Source organism: Opisthocomus hoazin, chromosome Z, assembly GCF_030867145.1.
Source record: "Opisthocomus hoazin isolate bOpiHoa1 chromosome Z, bOpiHoa1.hap1, whole genome shotgun sequence".
In the NCBI taxonomy this organism is placed as follows: domain Eukaryota; kingdom Metazoa; phylum Chordata; class Aves; order Opisthocomiformes; family Opisthocomidae; genus Opisthocomus; species Opisthocomus hoazin.
This window is the reverse complement of record NC_134454.1, coordinates 11,442,427-11,468,243: the sequence shown is the minus strand read 5'-3', so window position 1 is coordinate 11,468,243 and position 25,817 is coordinate 11,442,427.

Below are 25,817 nucleotides of genomic sequence, written 5' to 3'. Positions count from 1 at the left end.
CTCTATCTACTGCCTGGGTGAACCTTCCCAAGAAAAATGTAGAGCCTTACTCAGAGCAAACGTTCTTACTCCTTTCCAAAAGTAAAAAAAGACAGCTGCAATCCATGACTACACGAAAGGAACAAGATACATGGATTTGTTTAGCTCAATGACTTTGCTTGCCTTAAAGTGTCATGAAACCCTGTTATGAGACTTGGCGTACTAAAATTATTTTTCTATGTCAGGAAAATAGTGGATAATGGCAATGTTTTATTTAGATTTTCAAAAAGCCTTCAACAAGGAACTATTATAGATGGTAGGAGACATGAGATGGGATAGAAAGCACTGCTATGGATCATTAAGTTGCTAGCAATTCATAAACTGACAGTAGCAATAAGTAAGTGGTTTTCAACTTCAGAAAACATTGATGGTAGTCTGGTCCAGGGTACCTAGACAGGCACAATGTTAAGGTTTGCTAATATCAAACTAGTTTCCTAAAACAGATGGAATAACAGAGACTTCGCACAATCTACTTATGATGACTGCCTAGTTTTAAGCAGTACTCATTCCCAGACCAAAGAGGTCTGAACCTCTTCTGTTTCTTCTGCATTTTTTTAAAGATTAGGTATATAGTATTGAGAATAATATTCATCAATATTCCTAGACTTTTTCATCTAGAAGAGACTGTTGTGACCCTACTGAAATCAGTGGGAGTTTTGACATCAGATTTAGCAGGAACACAATTTTGGCTTAAATTTTTTTCTGTGTTCTGTCTCAAGGCTGGTTACACTAGAGGCACTTTAACTTTGTGGATTTTGCTGAGGCAGTTCAGATGTAGAAAACATAAATCTTTTTTTAGAGTTTTGAAGTCTGAGATGTTTAAGCATAAATAGAGAAAAGATTGAATTTCATCAATGAATTTATGTTTATCATCAAAAAGATGTCTTCATTTCTTATGGCTTCATATATTTACTAGATAGGTTTGTGTTTTGCTGTGAAAGTTGACTCTAATAAATCACACAGTAAGACTATCTACCATAGGAAAATATTGGATCAAGTACTTACAACATATTGCTGACTTTTTTATTTGGATGCTTATATAGTATATCTCCACAGTGAAATGAGGTATGCAAAAAGAAATCAGCATACCTATCTCAGCCTTTACAAAACTGTGAAATATGTTTCATCTTTTTTTCACTGTGCAGTAGCTAAGCAAGAATCTACTGTAAGAGTGACCCAATATCTTTTGCATCACAACCCTCTAGAATTGTGAAAAACTGTTAGTCTAGGAAATAAAAAAGATGACAGAACCAAAAACTACAGCTGAATTTCTAAATTTGCAGCACAAAGTCACATAAAGTAGCTCAGTCATTTTGTTCTGGGGGAGAAAGCGAGAAGAGAAGCAAAAGCAAAAAAATAATTTTTTCATAGTGATATTGCAGCCATGATTAGTAGACTTGCAGTAACATAAACCTTCTGCTTGGGTGAATAAAAATCCTTAAGTATAAATATTCCTGAAAGTAGCTTCAATGTGTAACAGAAATTAAAAGTGGGCTTCAAATTTCCCCCAAAATAAGTAGTAATTTGGGTTTCTCAGGTCCTAATTGTCCGGAGGTAGATCAACAGAATACATAGGTTAGGCTCAATGATCCTAGAGGTCTTTTCCAACCTTAACGACTCTATGATTCCATGATCTGTTTTCCTCATAGGGAAAAAATCAGTAGCTGGAGTGTCAGGCAGGGAGGCCCCATCACAAAATTCATCCCCAAAGTGATACATTCACATTAGGTAGCTGTAGCAGTATTTTGATATAACACACACAAAATACTGCTGTTGTTCACATACAATGGGTTGTTGGCCCCAAACAGTCCATGGACCACAACAACTTCAGTTCTTCTGAGCATGATCTTCAGAGCATGGACTAATTCTGACCCTGACTAAACCTAACCCTAACTAACCTTAACCCTAACCCTAATCCCTTACCTTTCGTGGCAAGTTGACCTTGGCTGGATCCCAGGTGCCCACCAAACTGCTCTATCACTCCCCCTCCTCAAAAGGACAGAGGAGACACAGTTTGACAAAAAAGTTCATCAGCTGATATAAGAACAGGGAAAGATCACTCACCAGTTACCATCACGGGCAAAAGAGATTCAACTCGGGGAAACTGATTTAATTTATTGCAAATCTATCCCAGTCAGAGCAGGATAATGAGATATAAAGACAAATCTTAAAACACCTCCCCTAACCTTCCATTCTCACCATGCTCGACTTCGTTCCCAACTTTCTCTACCTCCTCCCCTGTAAGTGGCACAGGGGGGCAGGGAATGGGACTTGTAGTCAGTTCAAAACACCTTGTCTCTACCACTCCTTCCGTCTCACACTCTTCGTCTGCTCCGGCATGGAGTCTCACTGATAAGAGCTAGTCCTCCATGAAATTCTCCATTATCAGTCCTTCCCATGGGCTGCAGTTCTTCAGAAAAAGGGGAAGCTTCTGGCTTCTTCGCACAGAAGCCACACCTGTAGACGCCCTGCTACCAAAACCCTGCCACACAAATCCAATACCTTTAACAAATGTACTCTCATCCTGCCTATACCCATCCAGAATGTTTCTGCAAAGACCATTTTCCAAGCCTTTCACCTTGATCATGACAGACTTCTATTTCAGTCTTCTACTGCTTGCTTTTGTCTATCACATCAAGCAGATGCATATTTCCTTTTATCTCTATGTCTTTCCTCTGTATTTGTATGATATCCTGTACAATAGCGTCTGATCCTTACTACACCCAACACTGCACATATAGTTGCAAATACAGCAGCATTACAAGTGTAAATCTGTGAGAACCAGTCACTCCAATGAGATACATTATTGTAGATTTTTAAAAAGTTAGAAGGAGATAGTTATATCTGCCATAAAAATACACAGTTGAAATGATCTAGGAAACTAATACTGTTGTGAAGGACTGCATCTTTCACCTCATGTCAGAAACCTGGGTTATTGTGAAAAACATACAGCAGTCATACACAAATGCCTAGCATTGCTACTAGAGTCAATTAGCAATTACACTATCAAATATAACTACTTATTGCCCTTGCTAAGCAGATTTTGACAACTAAATATGAGAGGCATTAAGAAAGTGTGCTGGAAGATGCCACCTTTATCCTTGTTCTGAGGACAGAAGCTGCAAACATACCTCTGCCCTGCATGCTCCAATGGGAAGAGTAAGGCCTGTTCCATTATGTATTAATATGATGTAAGACTTTCTTCCTCCTTCAGTTTTGTATGCTTCCATCTTGAATGTTTCAAAATTAAATTCAAACCAGCTCTAAGTTATGACTGAAAGCAATCAGCCACAAATATAAAATTCCGGGTATATAACATCAGCACTGTCTCAAACAGTTACTCAGTTTCTCAGCTGAAGAACTCCTTCACTGCGTCATTGGTGACAAAGGGGTATTACCTGTGAAGGAGGCAATCAAAACACACAATCTCTATAGAAGTGGAGGAGATAAGGTTGTCTGAGCCCAAGTAAAGATACCTTGAGTCACCAAGCTGGTAGTCTGGGAAGATTTACATATGGGCAGAGGGCATAGACTACAAGCCAGATATATTCCTCTCCATTCACAAGTAAAAGTCAGGCCCATGGAAGATTTGAACAGTTACAGGATTCCTTTTTAATTTCTGTCTTTGTCTGCAATGCTGTCAGATGACCTCCGGAAGTGCCTTCCAAACTATGTCATTCGATTCCGTGACCGATGGACGGAAGAACAAATAAGATTTTGTTACAAGAAATTGCTTCTCAGTCACTTAGAGCATCCCACAACAATCAAAAAAAGAGTCATGCCCTGGTACTATGTAGGCTGTGATGAATCAGAGAGAGGGAGAAAGGAATGAACTGTAGATATCCAACCTGAGACTGGGAGGTCTGTGTATACATTACATGCAGCTCAAGAAAGTGTGAGCAGCACAGACTTTGTGCCTGCAAAGCCATTACCAGTCATTACCAATCGGAAAGGCCTTTGTCCTTTCCAATATCTGATCACACACCAAGTACTAGATCAGAGACTCTGAGGTATTGTACAACCTGCAGAGCAGAACAGTGATATTTTTGTACTTATTTTTCAAAATGGGTCTAGTTATTGTAGGAAATACTCAACTGCTAAAGTACATGGTACTCTATGTTTTATATTTATTTCTTCTGAAAAGGAAAAAAAGAGTTAATCTGATCTTGTTCCTTTGACCCTGCATTAAAATCATAATCCTACACTTAGAGCATCACTCATCTGCTGTGGACATAATTATTAAGAAACTGATGAACCTTTACAAACAAGTAAACCGCCAGGAAAAAAAAATAAGCAAGCAGCTAAAACATATATCATTCTTGCCATAGTTGATGTTCTTTTAATAACACATCTTTTCTCATATGACGTCAGTGGATTTTAAATAGTTATTAGGTTGTATGAATTTAATATCAGCAATCTGTCCACATTTTTCATGTTTTACTAAAAAAATATTTTTGTGTTTTCGGGAAGTAGAAGGGTGAATAACTAGACAAGACCAGAATTTCACGGTATTTTTGCTAGTCTTTTTACACCTTTTAACCCTCAGCTAGGTTGTTATTATCCAGGACTAGAAGTAGACCAAAAGATAAGTTGTGTCTACATATAATTATACATAGCCTTTATTCTCAAAGCTAAAAATACATTGTTCTGGGAGCATACTTTGACATCTGAATCAGCCTCACTGGCTCTATTTTTTTATCCGTGTGAACATCTTACAATGTTTCATCTTGGCAGAAAGCTTTAGGGGGAAAATAATAATGAGGAATTGGGGAAAAACAGAACAAAATAAAGTGAAAAGAAAGAAGAAATAAAGCAATATTTTGGTACTTAAAATACGGAGTACTCTAGGCAGAGGAGAGAAGACAGATAAAGCCAAATAAGAGACAGGGTATTTGCAAGTGATCTTTCGAATAGTGATCTTGGAGACAGAGTATATTTTCTTTATCTTTGTGTCATTTCAGTCTGCTGGTTATTGTATGTGCTGTGAGTCACGGATAATCTGCATTAACAGAATTGTCATTTTGACAGTATAGGTGCCAAGGAATGAATTAAAAATGGAAAAGGTCTTACAGGAATATTGAAGAAGGACAAATTTCTTCGTAACAAAATAATAAATCTTAATAATTTCTTCTGGGTTTTAGGGTGGTGGTTGTTTGTTTGTTTGTTTGTTTAGTCTCTAAGCAAGCAACAAGTACTTTGATATGTTTCAGTTTAGCCAAACAAAAGGACTTTAAAATATACCATTACCCAAAAATGACCCATTTGTCTGATTCTCCATATTTTCCGCTTCATTGCTCTTTGTTTCTCTGATTTCTGGGCTATTACAGATAAAACTAGTGCTGGTCTCTATTTTGATTTTAGTAATGCTGAAACTGGTAGTATCTGGAATCAGTCCAATATGATTTTTTCAGACAGCCAAGGAATATGAGCAGAGTTACACACTGGATCTTGAAACGTCAGCTTTCTGAAATGCAGTGTCCTGAGCATGTTACAAAGTTCTTCAGAAAATCCACAAGATTACTTCTTTTTCAATGTTTCATCTAAAAGCCAGATTATATCAAAACAGAGGAAAAATGCACATTCTGTGTTGGTATGACTGTATTAAGCTTCCCTGCACATCAAGAATACGATCTGATTAACAATAGAATTTGAATCAGGGACTTTAGAAATAAAATAAATGAAAAAAAAAAAAAGAAAATCCAGCTAGAAAGTCCACAAATAATTTTAAGCTTATAATATTAGATCTTACTGAAGTCTTTTTTCTTCTCTGTTTCTCATAACTTTAAATTCATTCACTAAACCCTAGACTTTACTCCTACAGAATATCTTTTGTATCTAAACTGTAAAGTTATCTTTTCTACAATACAGTAACCATTTAGAAAGCAAAATATTTGGTATTATTCTCTGAAACTTAAATAATGAGAACACATTTTATTTCCCCTGAAAAATAATTTTTTCTGAGGGAAAATGAGAAGCCTTATGAATAACTTGGAATAAATAGAAGGATTTTGGTTACAGAATCTTGACTGTAAACTTGACTGTAGCAGAGCTTAGTCAAATACTTGCAAAAATCACAATAGTTTTTGCACTGAGGCTTTTGTGGTAACAGCATCGCTTGTGAGAATTCTGGTGTTTTCCAAACTATTCCAACAAATACTGTTCAGCAAAGCAAAAGGAGCTCCGCACTTACCAAGGGAACTACCAGTCAGTCAGTCTCACCTCTGTGGCTGGAAAGAGCATGAAGCAGATCCTCCTGAAAATTTTTCAAAGGCACATGGGAAAATAAGCAGGTGATTGGTGACAGCCAAAATGACTTCACTAAGGGCACATCGTGCCTGACAAATTTGGTGTCCTTCTACGACGGGGGAACTGTATTGGTGGATAAAAGAAGAGCAACTGATGTCATCTACCTGGACTTGAGCAAAGCCTTTCACACTGTCCTGCACAAAGTCCTTGTCTCTAAATTGGAGACACATGGATTTGACGAATGAATCACTTAGTGGATAAGGAATTAGCTGGATGGTCATACGCAAAGAGTTATGGTCAATGGCTTGATGTCCAAGCGGACAACATTAATGAGTACTGTTCCTCAGGGGTTAGTACTGGGACCCAGTGTTGTTTACCGTCTTTGTCAGCAACATGGACAGTGGGAATGAGTGTGCCCTCAGCAAGTTTTCCGATGACACCAAGCTGTGTGGTGTAGTCGACATGCTGGAGTGAAGGGATGCTGTCCAAAGGGACCTTGACAGGCTTGAGAGATAGGCCTGTGAGAACCTCAAGAAGTTCAGCAAGGCCAAGTGCAAGGTCCTGCGCATGGGTTGGGGCAATCCCATGCAAAAATACAGGCAGGACAAAGAATGAATTAAGAGCAGCCCTGAGGAGAAGGACTTGTGGGTGCTGGTTGGTGAGAAGCTCAGCATGGTGTGTGCTCAAAGCCCAGAAAGCCAACCATATCCTGGGCTACATCAAAAGAAGTGTGGCCAGTAGCTTGAAGGAGGTGATTCTGCCCCTTTGCTGTGCTCTCATGAGACCCCACCTGGACTCCTGCATCCAGCTCTGGAGCCCTCAGCACAGCAAAGACATACACCTGTTGGACTGGGTCAAGAGAGCCACCAATATGATCAGAGGGCTGGAGCAGCTTGCCTATGAGGAAAGGCTGAGAGATTTGGGGCTGTTCAGCCTGGAGAAGATAAGGCTGCAGGGGAACATACAGCAGCCTTCCAGTACCTGAAGGAGGCCTACAATAAAGCTGTAGAAGGGCTTTTTACAAGGGCATGGAGTGATAGGACATGGGATACTGTCTTTAAAATGAAAGAGGTTAGATTTGGATTAGATATGAGGAAGAAATTCTTTACTATGAAGTTTGTGAGGAACCGGAACAGGTTGGCCAGAGATGTTGTGGATGTCCTCTTCCCGGAAGTGTTCAAGGCCAGGCTGGATAAGGCTTTTAGCAAGCTGATCTAGTGGAAGGTGCCCCTGCCCACGACAGGGGGGTTTGGAACTAGGTGATTTATAAGGCGCTTTCCAACCCAAACCATTCTGTGATTCCATGATTCAGTCAGTCATTCTTGGAAAGAAAAAGCTCAAGAAGTAGTAAGTCTGTCCAATAAACACCAGTACATAAATGGTGACACATTGTGGTTCAAGAGTTACCTTCTCCTATAAACCATTGGGCTTAGAGAATTCAAAATGGGGAAGTATTTGAAGTATCTAAAATGAGGAGAAAGACTGGTAAAGTATATTGGATAATTAGCTTTGAGTTACTGCAAAAACATTTTTGATTTATGGTTTTAATACTATATGCCAAATTGCATTGGTCTTGTGTGGAAAGGTTTTGGTAGCAGGGGGGATACAGATATGCCTCCTGTGAGAAGATGCTAGAAGCTTCCCCTGTGTCTGACAGAGCCAATGCAAGCCTGCTCCAAGATGGTCCTAGCGCTGGCCAAGGCTGAGCCAATCAGCAACAGTGGTAGTGTCTCTGTGATAATGTATTTAAGAAGGAGAAAAAAACCTCTGCAACAACCTGCAGCCAGAGAGAGGAATGAGAATATGTGAGAGCGACAATCCTGCAGACACCAAGCTCAGTGAAGAAGGAGGGAGAGGAGGTGCTCCAGGCACCGGACCTGACATTCCCCTGCAGACTGTGACAAAGACCAAGGTGAGGTAGGCTGTCCTACTGCAGCCCATGAAGGTCCACGGTGGAGCAGATATTCACCTGCAGCCTGTGGAGGACCCTGTGCCAGGCAGGTGGATATGCCCAAAGGAGGCTGTGACCCCATAGAAAGCCCATGCTGGAGCAGGTTCCTGACAGGACTTGTGGACCCATGAAGAGAAAATTCCACGCTGAAGCAGGTTTGCTGGCAGGAGCTGTGACTCCGTGGGGGATCCATGCTGGAGCAGCCTGTTGCTGAACGACTGCACCCTGTGGAAACAACCCACATTGGAGTTGTTCATGAAGAACTGCGTCCCATGGGAAGGACTCGCATTGGAGAAATTCATGGAGAACTGTCTCCCATGGGTGGGACTCCATGCTGGAGCAGGGCAAGAGTGTGAGAAGGAAGGAGCAGCAGAGACGTGTTACGAACTGACTGTAATCCCCCTTTTCCTTTCCCCCTGTGGCACTTAGAGGGAGGAGATAGAGAATTCAGGAATGAAGTCAAGTCCAGAAAGGAGGGATGAGTGGGGGGAAGGTGTTTTTTAAGATTTGGTTTTATTTCTCATTATCCTACGCAAGTTGATTGGTGATAAATTCAACTGATCTCCCCAAGTCAAGTCAGTTTTGCCCATGACAGTAATTGGTGAACAATCTCTCCCTGTCCTTACCTCAACACATGAGCGTTTCATTTTTCTTCTCCCCTTTTCAGCTGAGGAGGTAGAGTGATAGATCAGCTTTTCTGGGCACCTGGCATCCAGCCAGGCTAAACTGTAATACAAATCTAAGTGCTAAGAGAACAGGAATAGCTGATTCTTTAGAAAGAGTTACCAGAAAGATTACCAGTCGCCAGTCAAGATTCTCTGAGAGAAGTATGGAGTATTAAACTCAAATGTTTCCTTAAGGAAAGAAAACTAAAATGAACAGAGATTAAATTAATGGATTACTCCACTGAAAAAACTACATTTAATCTACAGATAGCCATGTTTATTAAAAAGGTGTCTTTTGTATAGTGTGGTACAAAAATAGAACAACAAAGTCTTTCAGAATTATAAAAATTAAACACTTGGTAAGTACAAATACAAATCAAGATTTTTAACCCTTTGGACTCTGTAAGTGTTGGATTCAATATCTTTGAATACTATTGAGAGCTGGGCACTGGCTTCGCCCCAGCTTCCCTGTGCCTTGGCCCAGACTCCTGATCAAGATCCGTAACATATAAATGTGTAAAGGTATTGTGTTTCAAGAGAATTAAGTCAAACCAGCAAGTAATTAGCTGAGGGGAACAGGATTATTTACCACAGCTTCCTGTAGCCCGGCTCCCTCCCTACTCACTGGACAATAAAAAAGGCTTCTTGAAGACCTCACTTTAAAGAATGGGTTGCTTGTTCTGTGCCCTATCTCTTTTCTTTGGTTCTGTAGGGAGTTCTGCAGGGAGTGTAGAAGGACACTTACACTAGGATAAAATATCCCTTTTTGAACATTCCCCTCGTGTCCCCTTCTGTGCACTTGGAAAATCTGAACACTGCCTCATAGACATATGAAATGAATATGTATAACTGTCTCTTTTCCAGTATACCATAACGTAGAATCATAGAGTCATAGAATGGTAAGGGTTGGAATGGACCTTAAAAATCATCTGGTTCCAACCACCCTGCCATGAGCAGGGACATCTTCCATTAGACCAGGTTGCTCAGAGCTCCATCCAGTCTGGCCTTGAACACTGCCAGGGAGGGGGCAGCCACAACTTCTCTGGGCAACCTGTTCCAGTGTTTCACCACCCTCATGGTGAAGAATTTCTTCCTAATATCTAATCTAAATCTGCCCTCTTTCAGTTTACAGCCATTGCCCCTTGTCCTATCACTACACACCCTTGTAAAAAGTCCCTCTTCATCCTTCCTGTAGGCCCCCTTCAGGTGCTGGAAGGCTGCTATAAGGTCACCCTGGAGCCTTCTCTCCTCCAGGCTGAACAGCCCCAACTCCCTCAGCCTGTCCTCATAGGAGAGGTCCTCCAGCCCTCTGATCATCTCCGTGGCACTCTTGTGGACCTGCTCCAACACATCCATACCCTTCTTATGTTGGGGGCTCCAGAGCTGGACGCAGTCCTGCAGGTGGGGTCACACAAGAGTGGAGTAAAGGGGCAGAATCACCTCTCTCAACCTGTTGGCCATGTTTCTCTTGATGCAGCCCAGGATATGGTTGGCTTTCTGGGCTGCAAGCACACATTGCCGGCTCATGTTGAGCTTCTCATCCACCAGTACCGCTAGTCCTTCTCCTCAGGGCTGCTCTCGAGCCACTCTCCGCCCAGCCTGTACTTGTGTTTGGGATTGCCCCAACCCATGTGCAGAACCTTGCACTTGGCCTTGTTGAACTTCATGTGGTTCATGCAGGCCCACTTCTCCAGCCTGCCAAGGTCCCTCTGAATGGCATCCCTTCCCTCCAGCGTGTCAACCACACCACACAGCTTGGTGTTGTCAGCCAACTTGCTGAAGGTGCACTCATTCCCACTGTTCATGTTGCTGACAAAGATATTCAACAGCACTGGTCCCAGTACTAACCCCTGAGGCACACCACTCATCTCTGGTCTCCACCTGGACATAGAGCTGTTGATGCAAGTCTTTGAGTGCGTCCATCGAGCCAGTTCCTTATCCAACAAGTGGTCCGTCTGTCAAATCCATGTCCTTCCAATTTAGAGACAAGGACGTCATAAGGGACAGTGTTGAATGCCTTGCACAAGTCCAGGTAGATGATGTCAGTTGCCTGTCCTTTGTCCACCAATGCTGTAACCCTATCATAGAAGGATACCAAGTAGGTCAGGCATGATTTGCCCTTAGTGAAGCCATGTTGGCTGTCCCCAGTCACATCCTTGTTATCGGTGTGGCTTAGTATGTTTTCGAGGAGGATCTGCTCCATCATCTTTCCAGGCACAGAGGTGAGACTGACTGGCCTATGGTTCCACAGGTCTTGCTTTTTTGCCTTTTTAAAAATGGGGGTGATGTCGCCCCTTCTCCGGTTGGTGGGGGCCTCCCCAGACCACCAGGACCTCTCACATCTGATGGAGAGTGGTTTGGTAACTTCGTCTACCAGTTCCCTCAGGACCCACGGATGCATCTTATCAGGCCCCATGGACTTGTGCACCTTCAGGTTCCTTAGGTAGTCTTGAACCTGGTCTTCTGCTACAGTGGGCGGTTCTTCATTCTCCCAATCCCTGCCTTTACCTTCTGCAACTTGGGTAGTGTGGCTAGAGCACTTGCTGTTGAAGACTGAGGCAAAAACATCGTTAAGCACCTCAGCTTTCTCCACATCCCAGGTAACCAGGTCTCCAGCCTCCTTCCAGAGAGGGCCCACATTTTCCCTAGTCTTCCTTCTATCACTGACATACCTTTCTTGTTCCCTTTGACATCCCTGGCCAGATTTAATTCTGTCAAGGCTTTAACTTTCTTAACTTGCTCCCTGGCTACTCGGACAATTTCTCTGTATTCCTGCCAAGATTCCTGTCCTTACTTCCATCCTCTGTAGGCCTCATTCTTCTGCTTGAGTTTGGCCAGGAGCTCCTTGTTCTTCAATGCAGGCCTCCTTGGCTTTTCTGCCTGACTTCCTCTTGGTTGGGATGCATCCCTCCTGAGCTTGGTGGAGGTGATCTTTGAATACTGACCACCTTTCTTTCGCTCCTCTTCCCTCTAGGGCTTTATCTCATGGTATTCTACCAAGCAGATCCCTGAGGATCTGATTAATGATTAATTAGGATTTGATTAATGTTGATTTGCAATTCAAAAATGAGTGACTAATTTATCTACCCAATGAAAAAAGAAAAGTTGGCTTAAAAGAAAGAGGGAAAGGGTGTTATGATTTGCTTGACATTTTAGACACCCAGCTTCTTTTACTAAGAAGTCTCCATGTTTAAGAATGACAGAACTGGGTTCAGCTTATTATTCATTAAGAATCGGCTGCATGTTGAAAAAGGCTTCAGTGAACTAACTCATTCTATGCCACTTACACAGAAGATGAACTAAAAGCTGCTAGATCTTATGCCTCAAACAACAGAAAGCTGAGAAAAGCCAACATTTTCAGAAGTCTTCTGCTTCCAGGCCTAAATTCAGGTTTTTGAATGACCACAGCTACCATTCCAACTGTTAATGGTGTATGGCAACACATTATAATGCCAGCACAAACTCTGGAATTATAAGAAAGTACCAGAAATGAACAGCTGTGTGAAAATGACCTCCCTCTTGCTGAGCAGAGCTCCAGTCTTGCTAAACGATAAATAATGAAATTGATTTGAGAGAGAGGGTCAGCTAGGTAGCATACCGCCTTCCCCTAGGGGAGCTACCACACCTCTCTCATACAAGCTGCGCACAACACTGAATCACACCATAGGAACATACTTGATGGATTTACCAGATTGCTCAAAATTCTTCTATATCAGTAAGATCATGCTGCACTGTATGGTGTCAAGATGCCTTGGCCAGATTTTCAATTTTCTGGGAAGCTGACAGCTCTTACCAGGGACAGCAGTGCTTAGAACCTCTGGAAATCTTCCCTTTCCATTTAGGTCCTTAAAAGCTCCTTCTGAAACCCTTGAAACCCTGAAACTAGAAACATTAGGATCTGTTAGATGCAGCAATTGTTACTTCATCCATGACAATTCTGTGTCAAAATAGGCAAGGTCTGTAGAGAAAGGAAATTTCATTTATTAAAACTACCGGTGCAGTGAGGGAAAGAAAGTTTTCAGGAACATAATCTTTCAAGACTTTCCTTTTACTCAGTAATACAGACACTGAAGCATTTAGAAGGTGACCACCTATACAACTGCATCCAATTTAAATTTCGGAGTCTATATATTCAGGAGAAAGTAAATTCTTGTCATAGATCCTTTATAAAGTAGGAATACACAAAGGGGGTGGGGGTGCTAAGAAGAAGAAAAATTAATACCAAATCATTTACCTGAGACCAATTTTCTGAGAAAATGGACAAAAAGTTATTACGTCTATGACAGTATGACATGGAATATATTGTTGTTATAGCCAGTTCAGTAACCTGCTTTCGCTCACAAGAGGGCACAGGCTTGTTGTAGCTAGCTATAGTTTGCAGTTCTGTGTAAAGAGTTGCATGGTTTTATTCTTAGCTTTCTCAGGAAATACAGAAAATACTGGACAACAATTTCTTGACCATCAGGTACTATCAATACTAAACAGGTATGAGCCAAAAGCTCTATTTGCTCTACTTACACTCCAGTTATAGCTCATTGACATTCTTTGTATCAGCAGAGATACTATGTACTGACGTAAAAAACACAGCACCAAGTTATACAGAAAAAAATCTGGGTGTGATGACAATAAGCAAAAGGCCAAGCAATACTATAATAAGAAGTTTGGTGCCAAGTGCTACATATTCATCTTGATTTTATTATTCCAAAAGGTGTCATAGGGAAAAATGGGTCCATCCTCAGTTGTGTCAGATATTAATGCTGATAAACTAGTCTTTGTAATAGAGGAAAAATGCAGTGGGGTGAAGTCCTCCTGCTGCTTTCAGTGTCACTATGTTATGTTCCACCTAAAGCAGCACCAGTAGGAATCTTAATGAAAGATGAAAGCTGAATGGCAGCAAGAGTATTAAGAAAGAAAGAAAGAATGGTAGACTCATATTATTTGCTGCTTAACAGAGTGAAGAAATGTATTTGGGGGTCTTAGTTTTAAGCAACTTCCACTATTTCATGCATTATTCATGTGAGTGTCCTATGTGGGTTACACAGAGGTTATCTGTACTCATCAACAGACAATATTTGCTGCTGCACAAGGGATCATTTCCCACATCCATAGTGGTAAAATTTCAGTTGTGAGTAATGCTGGGGTATGGCAGCATGGGGAAGCTAGAACAAGTAATTCCCTTCTGTTGGCTTCCAAATATCACGTAATATCTGATCATATAATGTGTTATCAGCCTAATGTCAGCTCATTTCTGAGATTATAGATTTTTTATTCTAACCAAACAGGTGCATATTACAGCATTTTTACATCCCTTCAGTAAACTGGCAAGCTATGTTGTGGCATATAATTATAGAGAGCTCAGCAACACAACTTTCACATAGATCAATACTTTTAAATTCCTGGTGCAATACTCTCTTCGTCTTTGCTGATATAAATGAAGTTTTCATGTTGAATTAGTTCAGCTAGGGTAGAATGCTTCATGTCAAGATTTAGACAAAGTGGTTGAGTTTATTCAGTATGCAAAAATCTGAAGAATAAGAGGAAAAAATAGAAGGAGAGAGGGAGAAAGTCACTTACATAACTATTTAGCCATGGTATGAAACGAAAAACTATCAGGGTTTTTAGAAAATATTTTAAAAGCCCTATAAAGCATAAAATTATACTGTGTAAGATCAAAATTTTGTAGTTTTTGTAGGCAAAATTTTGAGGTTTATGTTACGTTTTTAGAAATAATGCTTCTGTTAAAGGTATGCAAGAAGTTCGCTCTGTTCAACAGGCCTTTCTCTCTGCTGTCACCCGACTGTTCTTGACTTTACTTTCCTGAAATACAAGGCTAGCTTTCAGTAAATAACCACGTAGCAAATTTTTATGTAAAACCATTCCAGGAACAAAATCTAATTTTTGAAGATGAAGTACAGTCTTGTTTATTTTATATTGTGTTCAATCTGTGCTGAACATAATTTACAACTTAGAGTAACCATCTTGGAGAAAATTCTGATCTCCTTGACTTACTTGGCTCCATAACACGTAGCTTGGACATGCCAATAAAAAGGGTGTTTATACTGACTGCTGTGATACAGCTGTATCTGAGATAGCTACAAGTTCTTTATGTTCCCAGATTTGTTGCAGGAATAGCAACCACTGAGTAATTGTGTGATAAAATTTGGCATATATTCCTTTGAAACAGCTTCCACACTATGTGTGTGGTTAATACCATATGACCCACTAAAGCTAATACTGTTCTACGTCAATAAACCTGTTACAGTATTACATAGTGTTATCACAGCTTTTGGGACCATTACCTTAAATTGCTACCTTTTTTCACTTTTTTAAAAAATATGTATTTCTTTTCAAGAAATTTGATTTTATTATAGTAGGTAATGTTTTAAAAAGAGACATAATTATCACATATATCATGCATGCATTAATATGTATACAGAAGCTCTTTCTATTTCCATAAGGTATGACACATCCCTTCAGGCAGTTGGGGTCAGCTGTCCCAGCTATAGCTCCTCCCACCTTCCTGTGCACCCCAGGCAAGGACATAGTCTCTCATTCTGCCCTCTTGCATAAATTTAGTAGGGTTCGACAGCAGAGATGAAGAAGTTGCTGTCACTTTACTCCACCAAGAGAAAATCAGAAATAAAATCACTATGGTCAGTTGAATCAAAATTATATAGAAATAGTAAGACAGTAGGATTGAGACTGTTAGCAAGCCCTTTTCTTGGGAGAAAGTAAAGATATCACCCTGGTAGCATACACAGGAAGAAAGGCAAAGGTGTTTATTATTTCTGCATAAGGAGAGCTAGTAAGAATCTCACATAAATTTAGCATTGTGTAGTTTGTTGCCTGTACTGAGATCTTGAAAACACTAACTATGGTTCCACAGCTTGTTTAACTACAATGAGAGATGGTAGATCATGAGTCCATGAGTTCGTTTCCAGCTTTGAGCAAAATTTCCTGAAAGAGTTAGTGTAAAGATACAGTTGATCAGACAAAAAAGCCAGTGTGTATTTACTTTAATTCATCAAAAAGATTTTCCAGAATTTTTTGTATATAATAGAATCCCTATACTGTGCATCTCCCATAGGCGATGTACAGAAATCAATTCAAGGTCAAAAATGTCAAGAAAAACATGAAGTCATTAATTCTGTTGCTCAAGACCAAGCAAAATTTGGGTTTGACTAGCTTAGAGAAAGTGTAATATTGCATGGTGTTTAGTACTTTACCAGAACTAATTCATACTCACCTAACAAGTAGTTTGGCATATTAATATTTTCCTACATAAATTTCAAAGAGTAAGACTATCTTTTCATAAATATAATAAAATCAGTCAGAGAAAGAGAGAAATAGATGAGAAGTGGAATTTTTCTGCAGAAAATTTCATTCACGTGATTTGGAATATGCCATTTTTAAAATATCTATTTTAATGAATAATGTGGTGGACGTTGTATTATAGAGGGTAAACATTCTGACATCCATTCGGTATCTGGCAGACTAGTTTAAAGCTAAATCCTGAGAGGTCCCAATTACCAGTCCTCAGCATGCATTTCAAGTATTTGGCACCTTTTTAGGACTTGGCCCATCATGAACAAACAGAAGAAAAAAACAGTCTAGGTGTTTTAAGATACTTAACACAGGCATACCCACTGCACACAATTAAATTATAATCTGAGTATTAATGTTTTAATCATATAGTAGGAAAACTGAATTTCATTCCTAACACCTTTCATCTTTTTTATATACAGAAAGATATGCAATAAATCTGATTGCAGTTTTTCAGCAGTATGTATTTAGACTGAAAGACTTTGTATTAGGAAAGATTAAACACTCTACAGAGACTCATCTGTTTTAAAAATTTTTATAGGTAGTTTTTGAAAACTAGAGATTTGTGGAGAGATAGCAGGAAGACATTGCAACAGTATGAAGAGAGCTGAAGAAAATGGCAGGGAACTCTCAGATATTCCATTTTCATTTCTGCTCAGAAGTCACAGCAAAAGAGTATTTTCATCTTTGACAAATACTTCTTGTTTAATGTGCTTTTAACTGCGACTGTGTGCATAAAACAAGTCTATTAGTTGGCTTGGAGACTATGACTCAATTTTTTCAGAGCTTCATTCCTATCTGTTACCTTAGCTTGCAGAATACATGTTTTTGATTGCAAATTGATGAAAACAAACTTCGAATCTGCATACTTCAAATCTGCATGTAATTCCAAATTTAGGTCTAAACATCTGTGCAACAAGGAGCTTACTCGGCCTGCATGTGATATTTAAACCAAAAGCTGTATCTCTCATGCACTACTATTCAAGTTTGAGCGTTCTTCGTCCTAAAATGCTAGTTTGAGACTATCTCTAGCTGCATACACAGCAAAACAACATGATATAACAGAACTGTGTAAATGCAGGACGATTCTACCAACTTATATGAACACATCAGAAAGTAGAATTTTCTCTTTAAATGTATCATCTGAATTATTTTTATTCAGGTGAACAGTCTTAATTTTAGAACACTTCATTTGTAACAATACGGTTCTGTTTTATCTTTACTCTGAAGGACCTCTAAATATTTTTAAAACTTTAAAGAGTGAAACCCATGGGAACAATATAATCAAAAATTGCACCCGTGCCTAGTCTAGAAGACAGTTCTTTAATCCTACAGAGCAACAAAGTTGGGATAAGTAGAGTGGAGAAACCTATACATATGATTCATTTATATGCAAGTACATTTATTTCTCTGATACATTCAAACTGGAATTAACTTCAAGTAGCAAGACAAGTCTTCTAGGAAATGCTCACAGAGTTTTGTCATAAAAATCACAACAACCATACTAATAAAATAAGAAAGGAATTAGTGCTGCATTAATTATTTATTACTGAGGATTTACGTTAAAATGTGGTGGATAATTTCACCATTAATTATATGACTATTGTTATCATGTGCAGTCTTACCAGCACAATATGAGTCTCCCGGTCAAGCTGCTACTATGTTATGTGAGACCAAAAAGGAAAGGCGCTCTGCTGGACCTTGTATTAACAAACAAAGAGGGACTGGTGGAGGATGTGAAGGTTGGAGGTAGACTCGGCTGCAGTGACCATGAAATGGTCGAATTCAGGATCCTGCGTGGAGGAAGCAGGGCGTTAAGCAGGTACAAAACCTTGGAACTCAGGAGGGCTAATTTTGGCCTCTTCAAGGAGCTACTGGGAGGAATCCCGTGGGCCAGGTCCCTCGAAGGCAGGGGGGTCCAAGAGTGCTGGTCTCTGTTTAAACATCACTTCCTCCATGCTCAGGACTGGTGTGTCACCCTGAGAAGGAAATCGAGCACAGGAAGCAGGAGACCCGCATGGTTGAACAAGGAGTTTCTAGCGGAGCTCAGGTGGAAGAGAAAGGTCCATGGAACGTGAAAAGAGGGACAGGCCACTTGGGAAGAGTACAGAAATGTGGTCAGAGCATGCAGGGATGCGACAAGGAAGGCCAAAGCCCACCTGGAATTGAAGCTGGCACGGGATGTCAAAAACAACAAGAAGGGCTTCTTCAACTACATCAGCAGCAAAAGAAAGGCTAGGGACAACGTGGGGCCGCTGCTGAATGAGGTGGGTGTCCTGGTGACGGAGGATGTAGAGAAGGCAGAGCTACTGAATGCCTTCTTTGCTTCAGTCTTCAGTGCCAAGGCAGGCCCTCAGGAATCCCAGGCCCTGGAGGTAAGAGAAGAAGCCTACGGAGAGGATGACTTTCCCTTGGCCGAGGAGGACTGTCTGACGGATCCCTTAAGGGATCTGGACGTCCACAAATCCATGGGCCCCGATGGAATGCACCCACAAGTGCTGAGGGAGCTGGCGGATGTCATTGCTGAGCCACTCTCCATCATCTTTGAGAGGTCCTGGAGGACAGGAGAGGTGCCCGAGGAATGGAGAAAGGCCAATGTCACTCCAATCTTCAAAAAGGGCAAGAAGGAGAACCCAGGGAACTACAGGCTGGTCAGCCTCACCTCCATCCCGGGAACAGTGATGGAGCAGCTTATCGTGGAGGTCACCAACAAGCAAGTGGAGGAAAAGAAAGGTATCAGGAGTAGTCAGCATGGATTCACGAAGGGGAAATCATGCCTGACCAATCTGATAGCTTTCTAAGATGACATGACTGGCTGGGTAGATGAAGGGAGAGCAGTGGATGTTGTCTACCTAGATTTCAGCAAGGCTTTCGACACAGTCTCCCATGATATCCTCCTTGGGAAGCTCAGGAAGTGTGGGCTGGATGAGTGGTCGGTGAGGTGGATTGAGAACTGTCTGAATGGCAGAACTCAGAGGGTTGTCGTCAGCGGCACTGAGTCTAGTTGGAGGCTGGTAACTAGCGGTGTCCCTCAGGGTTCACTACTGGTCCCAGCCTTGTTTAACTTCTTCATCAATGACCTGGATGAAGAGTTAGAATGTACCCTCAGCAAGTTTGCTGATGACACCATACTGGGAGGTGTGGTAGATACACCGGAAGGCTGTGCTGCCATTCAGCGTGACCTGGATAGGCTGGAAAGTTGGGCAGAGAGGAACCTGATGAGGTTCAACAAAGGCAAATGTAAGTTCTTGCACCTGGGGAGGAACAACCCCATGCACCAGTGCAGGCTTGGGGCGCACCTGCTGGAGAGCAGCTCTGCGGAGAGGGACCTGGGTGTCCTGGTGGACGACAGGTTGACCATGAGCCAGCAGTGTGCCCTGGCTGCCAAGAAGGCCAATGGCATTCCGGGGTGCATTAAGAGGAGTGTGGCAAGCAGGTCGAGGGAGGTTCTCCTTCCCCTCTACTCTGCCCAAGTGAGGCCTCATCTGGAGTACTCTATCCAGTTCTGGGCTCTCCACTTCAAGAAAGATGAAGAGCTACTGGAGAGAGTCCAGTGGAGGGCTACGAGGATGATGAGGGGACTGGAGCATCTCTCCTACGAGAAGAGGCTGAGGGAGCTGGGCTTGTTCAGCCTGAAGAAGAGAAGGCTGCGAGGGGACCTAATATGTGCTTATAAATATCTGAAGGCTTGGTGTCAGGAGGATGGGACCAAACTCTTTTCAGTGGTGCCCAGCAACAGGGCAAGGGGCAAGGGGCACAAACTGAAGCACAAGAAATTACGTCTGAACATGAGGAAGAACTTCTTCCCTCTGAGGGTGACGGAGCACTGGAACAGGCTGCCCAGGGAAGTTGTGGAGTCTCCTTTTCTGGAGATACTCAAGACCTGCCTGGACAAGTTCCTGTGCAGCCTGCTGTAGCTGACCCTGCTTCGGCAGGAGGATTGGACTAGATGACCCACAGAAGTCCCTTCCAACCCCTACCGCTCTGTGATTCTGTGATTCTGTAAGACCTTTTTTATTATTTATGTTATCACTGCACACGCTATTCTTTCATCAAAAACTCCTTGATGTTATCTGGCATGTCATAATGAAATCTTGGCAAGTGCTACAGACAGCAGCTTATTTGGATTTTCTTTCATGACTGTTCCCACATGACAAAAGCGGCCATGGAGTAGATAACTTTATGTGTATGATTTAAAGGGCTTCTGCATTCAGAATCTACTGAGGCTACATCTACATTGCTAAATCGAAATACTACAAGTCTTCCTAACTTGAAGTCCAGCTGTGCCTCAAGAGATGGCTTTCACAAGACCATTCCTGGAGGGCAGTATAGACATGATCGCACCAGCCATACCTGCTCCTGCTCTACTCCTGCAGAGTTCTCAGGTCATTTAACTGCAGGCTCTGTATTTCCAGACAACTCTGTCTTCCTTCACGCCGCACTCCAAGGCACACAGCACAAACTTCAGCTCACCACTATGCGAAATTGACTTCTACAGGCTGCCGAAAAACCCTCACATTAATTTAGCCACTTTAAACCAAAAGATACTTCCATTGGAAATAACTGTTACCTCCTAAGCCTCTGAGAAGAGCCTACAGAACCTACCTCCTAGGCCTGTGAGTAGAGCCTTGGAGAAGGCATGGGCTAACTACAATGACCTAACCATTCTGCTATGTCTCATGAGAAAAGGCTCTGTTATGAGGAACTGTAGACACACAGTAAGCATACCTCCAGGTCTCAGGACATCTGTTCAGGTCATCAGTGTAACACATCTCAGTTCAGCTAGCTACATTTGACGTGTGGGGCTGTGAATAATATGCTGTATCTCGGCACTGCAAGTCTGCGATATCCAAAAAAAATGGTGAAGAAGATGCTGAAAACAAACTTAATGCTTGGCAATTAAGATTTTTCAAAACAATCACATAAAATTACATCTCACAAATTTTCAAAGTCCTGCATATTAGTCCAAGGAAATGAAATCACAGGATATTACAGTGATGCAGAATGTAGAAAAAGCAGTATTTCTAATCTGATATTTTATCATATCTTTTAGAAAAAATTCAATACTTCTAAGCTTCAAAAGCTAACCAAAACAACATCAATCAAAATACTTTATATATCTGTGCAGTATTAATTGGAATGAATAAGTTTCTGATCCAGGTTGTCAGTGCAAAAACCTTGATATTCTTTAATGTTTCTCTAGATCTACATTTTTTTAAGTAGAAAATAAATGTACTGAAAGTAATTCTTGGGTTGTTCTTTTTGTCTTCCATCCACTACTGTTTTTCACCATTTGTATTTCATTGGACAAAATAATCACAAGTATGAAATCTAGATATTTATTTAGAAGTAAGAGTTGCTTCTTTATGTGTCTGCTAAATTCTGCTGGGTGGTACTTAGGGAAAAGCAGATGATCAGCTGATAGAGTTGGAATAAATGGACAACTGGCAGCATAGCTAAGTAAAGCAGCATATTAGAAAGCTTTTGAGATGCTGAGTCACATTTATTCATAACAAGAATTTGAGCTGTGGCATTTTTTATTACTTCAAGACCATGAAAGGCACATTTTCCAGTGACTTACAAAGGGGAAATTGCAGTAGTGTAGCTAGGATCAAAAGAAGGGTGTATAAGCCAATCCGAGTAGACAGCTATCCAGTCAAACCACTTAATTCTTTAGGAATAAAAACAGGAAGAGCAAGGTTTTGCTACAGACACTGTAAGAAGCAATATATGTCAGGAGAACTTACTGTAGCTGCTTTTCACAGGGAGACAAATCACAGAGCTCATTGCTTACCCTTCAGCCAGTTTTGGCCTAGCATAGGAGTCCTTATATTTGCATTGTCATGCTAATGAGGACTCTCTCTTTCTTATGTATGAGTGGATGTATAATGGCAGGGCCTCGTGTGTCATTTCAGCAGCCTGCAGAAGACTTGTCACAGGATGAAATTGCTGTCCTTCCACTATTGCTGCCTCTCAAACGGAATCAATAGATTGTCCCTTCTAGTGACGGGATTCAATGAATCAACTAATTAGTGGATTTTAAATACTCCAGCAGGTAGCACTACCCCACATATAGAGAGAATCATTAAGTGTTGCCTAGCCAACATGAGCATTATTCAGTGGTCAGTCCCTGTTGTCATTCATAGAAGTGAAGAGTGCCACTAACCGACAGTGAAAACAGAGTTCAATGAATTTCCTGTAAGCCTCTTTTCACAGTATTCAGTGTTCATGTGTTTAAATTTCTTTGCACAGCATGGTGGTGCACTGTTGAATACAGTCTCTGTGTCGCGGTTTCATAACCAATAGTTTATTCAGCGGTGACCTAATCATTTCACTTTTAATTCTCTGGAAATAGATTTTTCCTCCAAAACAAAATGATTCTGTTTGGTCCTAACCCCTTCTTCTATTTGATACGAAGAGTGTCACAAAGACTGTTCAGTCTGTATGGATTTCCCCTCAGACCCTACTCTCTCTCTCTCTCCTTGCCTTTCATTGACAAGTCCTCCCATTCTTTTCCTACATTACTTCATTATTAATCAATATTCTGACTCATGGCATCTGTCGCTGAGAGTGATGTTAGATAGTGGCAGAAGATTGGATTTCTCAGGATTACAGCACTTGTTTGAATATACTTGCACTTCTTCTGTTGTATTAATTGCTTATTTCATAGCGAGCATAGCTCTCTCACTAAACCTCTTCATCTGGCACATGCCAGTTGACAAAGGAAAATTTGTTTAACCTTGGGAGCAGGAGTATGGCCTGAAATCTTCAAATGTCAATCAGAGTCACAATAGGCAACTTCTTGCACTGCTTCATGCATCTCAATTTCTGATCAAAGTACTAGTAACAACAAACACTGACTTTCCAACTGCAGTATAATGTACAAATGTGCTGGGTAATAAATTTTTGCCCTCTCACCTTCTTTATAGTTACTTCTCATGCCTTGAATGTCTTTCAGATCAAATCAGACTGAATCTATTGTCATTCTTTTCACAACTGTGTTGACCTCTTTCACATATGACCTTCACAGGGGACAGCAGCCTCCTTTACAAAAAGTCTTATATTTTTTTCCAATCTGTTATCAGAATACAGCTAACTAAAAGACACAGAAGTTACAGAAACAGTATTTATTAGCAGACCTCACGTAACGCCCATCATAGACATCTTCGTAATCAACTAATATCAGGGTTTTTTTCCCCTGCACACTCTGGCTTTAAGATACAGAACCTTTAGACCTTGTTTTTTCGCTATAAATACCAGATACATCTCTAAGTTAGATGCTTCACATCGTACAAGTACTTCTACCGTTATGTCCATGGACTGTCAGCTAGAAAGACTGAAGGACCAGTACTTCTCTGTTTCATTTTGTTTGATTTTGTTCTGGTTTGGTTTGGTTTGGTTTGGTTTATTTCCAGTCTCCAAAGTAAAGAATGGCTTGTTTCACAGTAAATGTTAGATCTTTATCTGATTTTGGTAAAGAGGAAATATAATTTCATTTTACATCACCGTAAAGCAATGTGCAAGAGAACAGTAGTCCACGCTGTTCTCACTCTATATATAAAACAATGTCCTGGAGCTGACCATTACTGCTCAAGAAGAAGAACTTGTGGGTATGAAAACGTTAGCATAGTGCCAATAGTGATCAAAAAAGTAATCATATTGCAAGAAAAATGAAACAGAGAATGTCACTTTGTCAGCGTAAGTCCTTGGCTCACCCACACCTGGAAGAAGTTCAGAGAAGAGCAATGGGGACAATCACAAGTGTCATGAACAAAGCAGAGATAGCTCAGCTGTTTATGAGCCCTTCCACTACAAAATCTCAGGACATTTAATGAAACAAAAGGGTGCGATTTCTCATGTAGCAGATATTAGGGATATCAATTCATTGTCCTCAGAAGCTTATAATTGTAACGGCTTCAGTCACTTATGTGTATGTTATCAAAAGAACAATTGGAGACCATATTTTAGTAGTGATCTTCAAAGTTCCATCCTACCAATTGCTCCATTCTAAAGGTAATACAGTAGCAATGATAAGAAGACTCATTTTACACATAGATGTTGCTAAGCACCCACACTACGGGGCTGATGAACACGCTGCCTACAAGAAAATTGCTGAAATAAGGATAACTGGTGAAACAAATGTACCTGGCAATGGTTTGCATAAGGAAGAAAAAGTAGCCTATAACACCAAGTGCTTCAAAGCAAAACAATGCCAGTGAATTGCTACAGAAATTGTAAATCACATACATAGAACTTTTAGCGGTAATAGGCTTATATAACATGTAACCAAAATAAGTCCTTGTAAAGAACTACCTGTTCTTTCACCAAAATTAGGTTTTGTGGCCATTACAATAAACAGCAGCTAGACATTAGGCAAAGTTTCTACTGCTGTCAAGCATCTTCCTTTTCACTGGAATCCTGTTTTGTCTTTACATTAAAAAAAAAAAGTAATATACAGAAAAGATCCACAGAGATGATTTTTGAAAGGCAGCACTCTAGGTCGGCCTACTGAAATAGTTTGTGCTGTGTGTATGTCTGAACCAAAATCCAGACAGCTGAGTTCTAGGCAGCTCAGCTATGGATCAGGTATTTTCAGAATATATCTGAATTTATTTTAAAATGGGAGTCATAAGTAGATGAAAATGTTCAGACCGCTGCTGTTCCCCGCAGAGAATGTGTACGGATAGAGCTGGTGCAGAAGGCAGATACTGGTATACCAGAACAAGCACAAACTAATAAGAAAACAAAAAATGAAAGAGTTGAAAGGGAAAAGAGTGCAATTCAGAATGCTGCGTTTACGTTCTAATTTACCGGTTGCTTGAAGGAGACCCTGTGAAAGAGATGCTGCACATGAGTGTTTGTCTGGTTCAGCATACAGAATGGGTTTTCACAGAAGGAAGGGAGTAGGGCGAATTACTATAGTCACCATATGGATTTTCTTACTAGGCTGCCTCAAAAGCTGGCAATCTCCTTATACATTTCTCTGAGATGGACTGAGTAGAGATGTCTCAGGTTTACTGTTAAGATTCAGGCTGAATTAAACACACTGGAAAACAATGCTGCAGGAACTCATGCATTTCATCTGTTCTGAAAAATATACAAAACTTTTCTTTCTATGTTTTTATCTAAAAACAGGTGTGTGTCAACTGTCACATGTGGCTGTAACCACTGTTGAACTAGCTGGGTGAAGATTAGAAGCTCTTTCAGTGAGGAAGGATCTGAATTTTAAATCAGTAGTGAAAACTAGAAGAAAGAAAATCTCTTTGTAAATAATAACTAGATTGATAGTGTAGAGTGCCCATGACATTTTAATCTGGTGAAAGTTGCTTTTATAGCTGATTTAGATTTATTATGTCTCGACTAAATTTAAACTCTATTTTTGTTAGAAAAAAAGAAAGACAAGTATCAATCAAAGTAAGAATGATGTTTTTAACTTTTCTTATACTCCCTAGCAGGAAAGCCTAGAAGAGAAATTATATTCTTTTAGTAAATATCTAGAGCAGGTTTACAGGTTGAACTTCAGATAGGCACAGGATAAAATAAAAATACATGTCTGTGATTAAGTTGTATTAAAACACCATGATACAGAAACT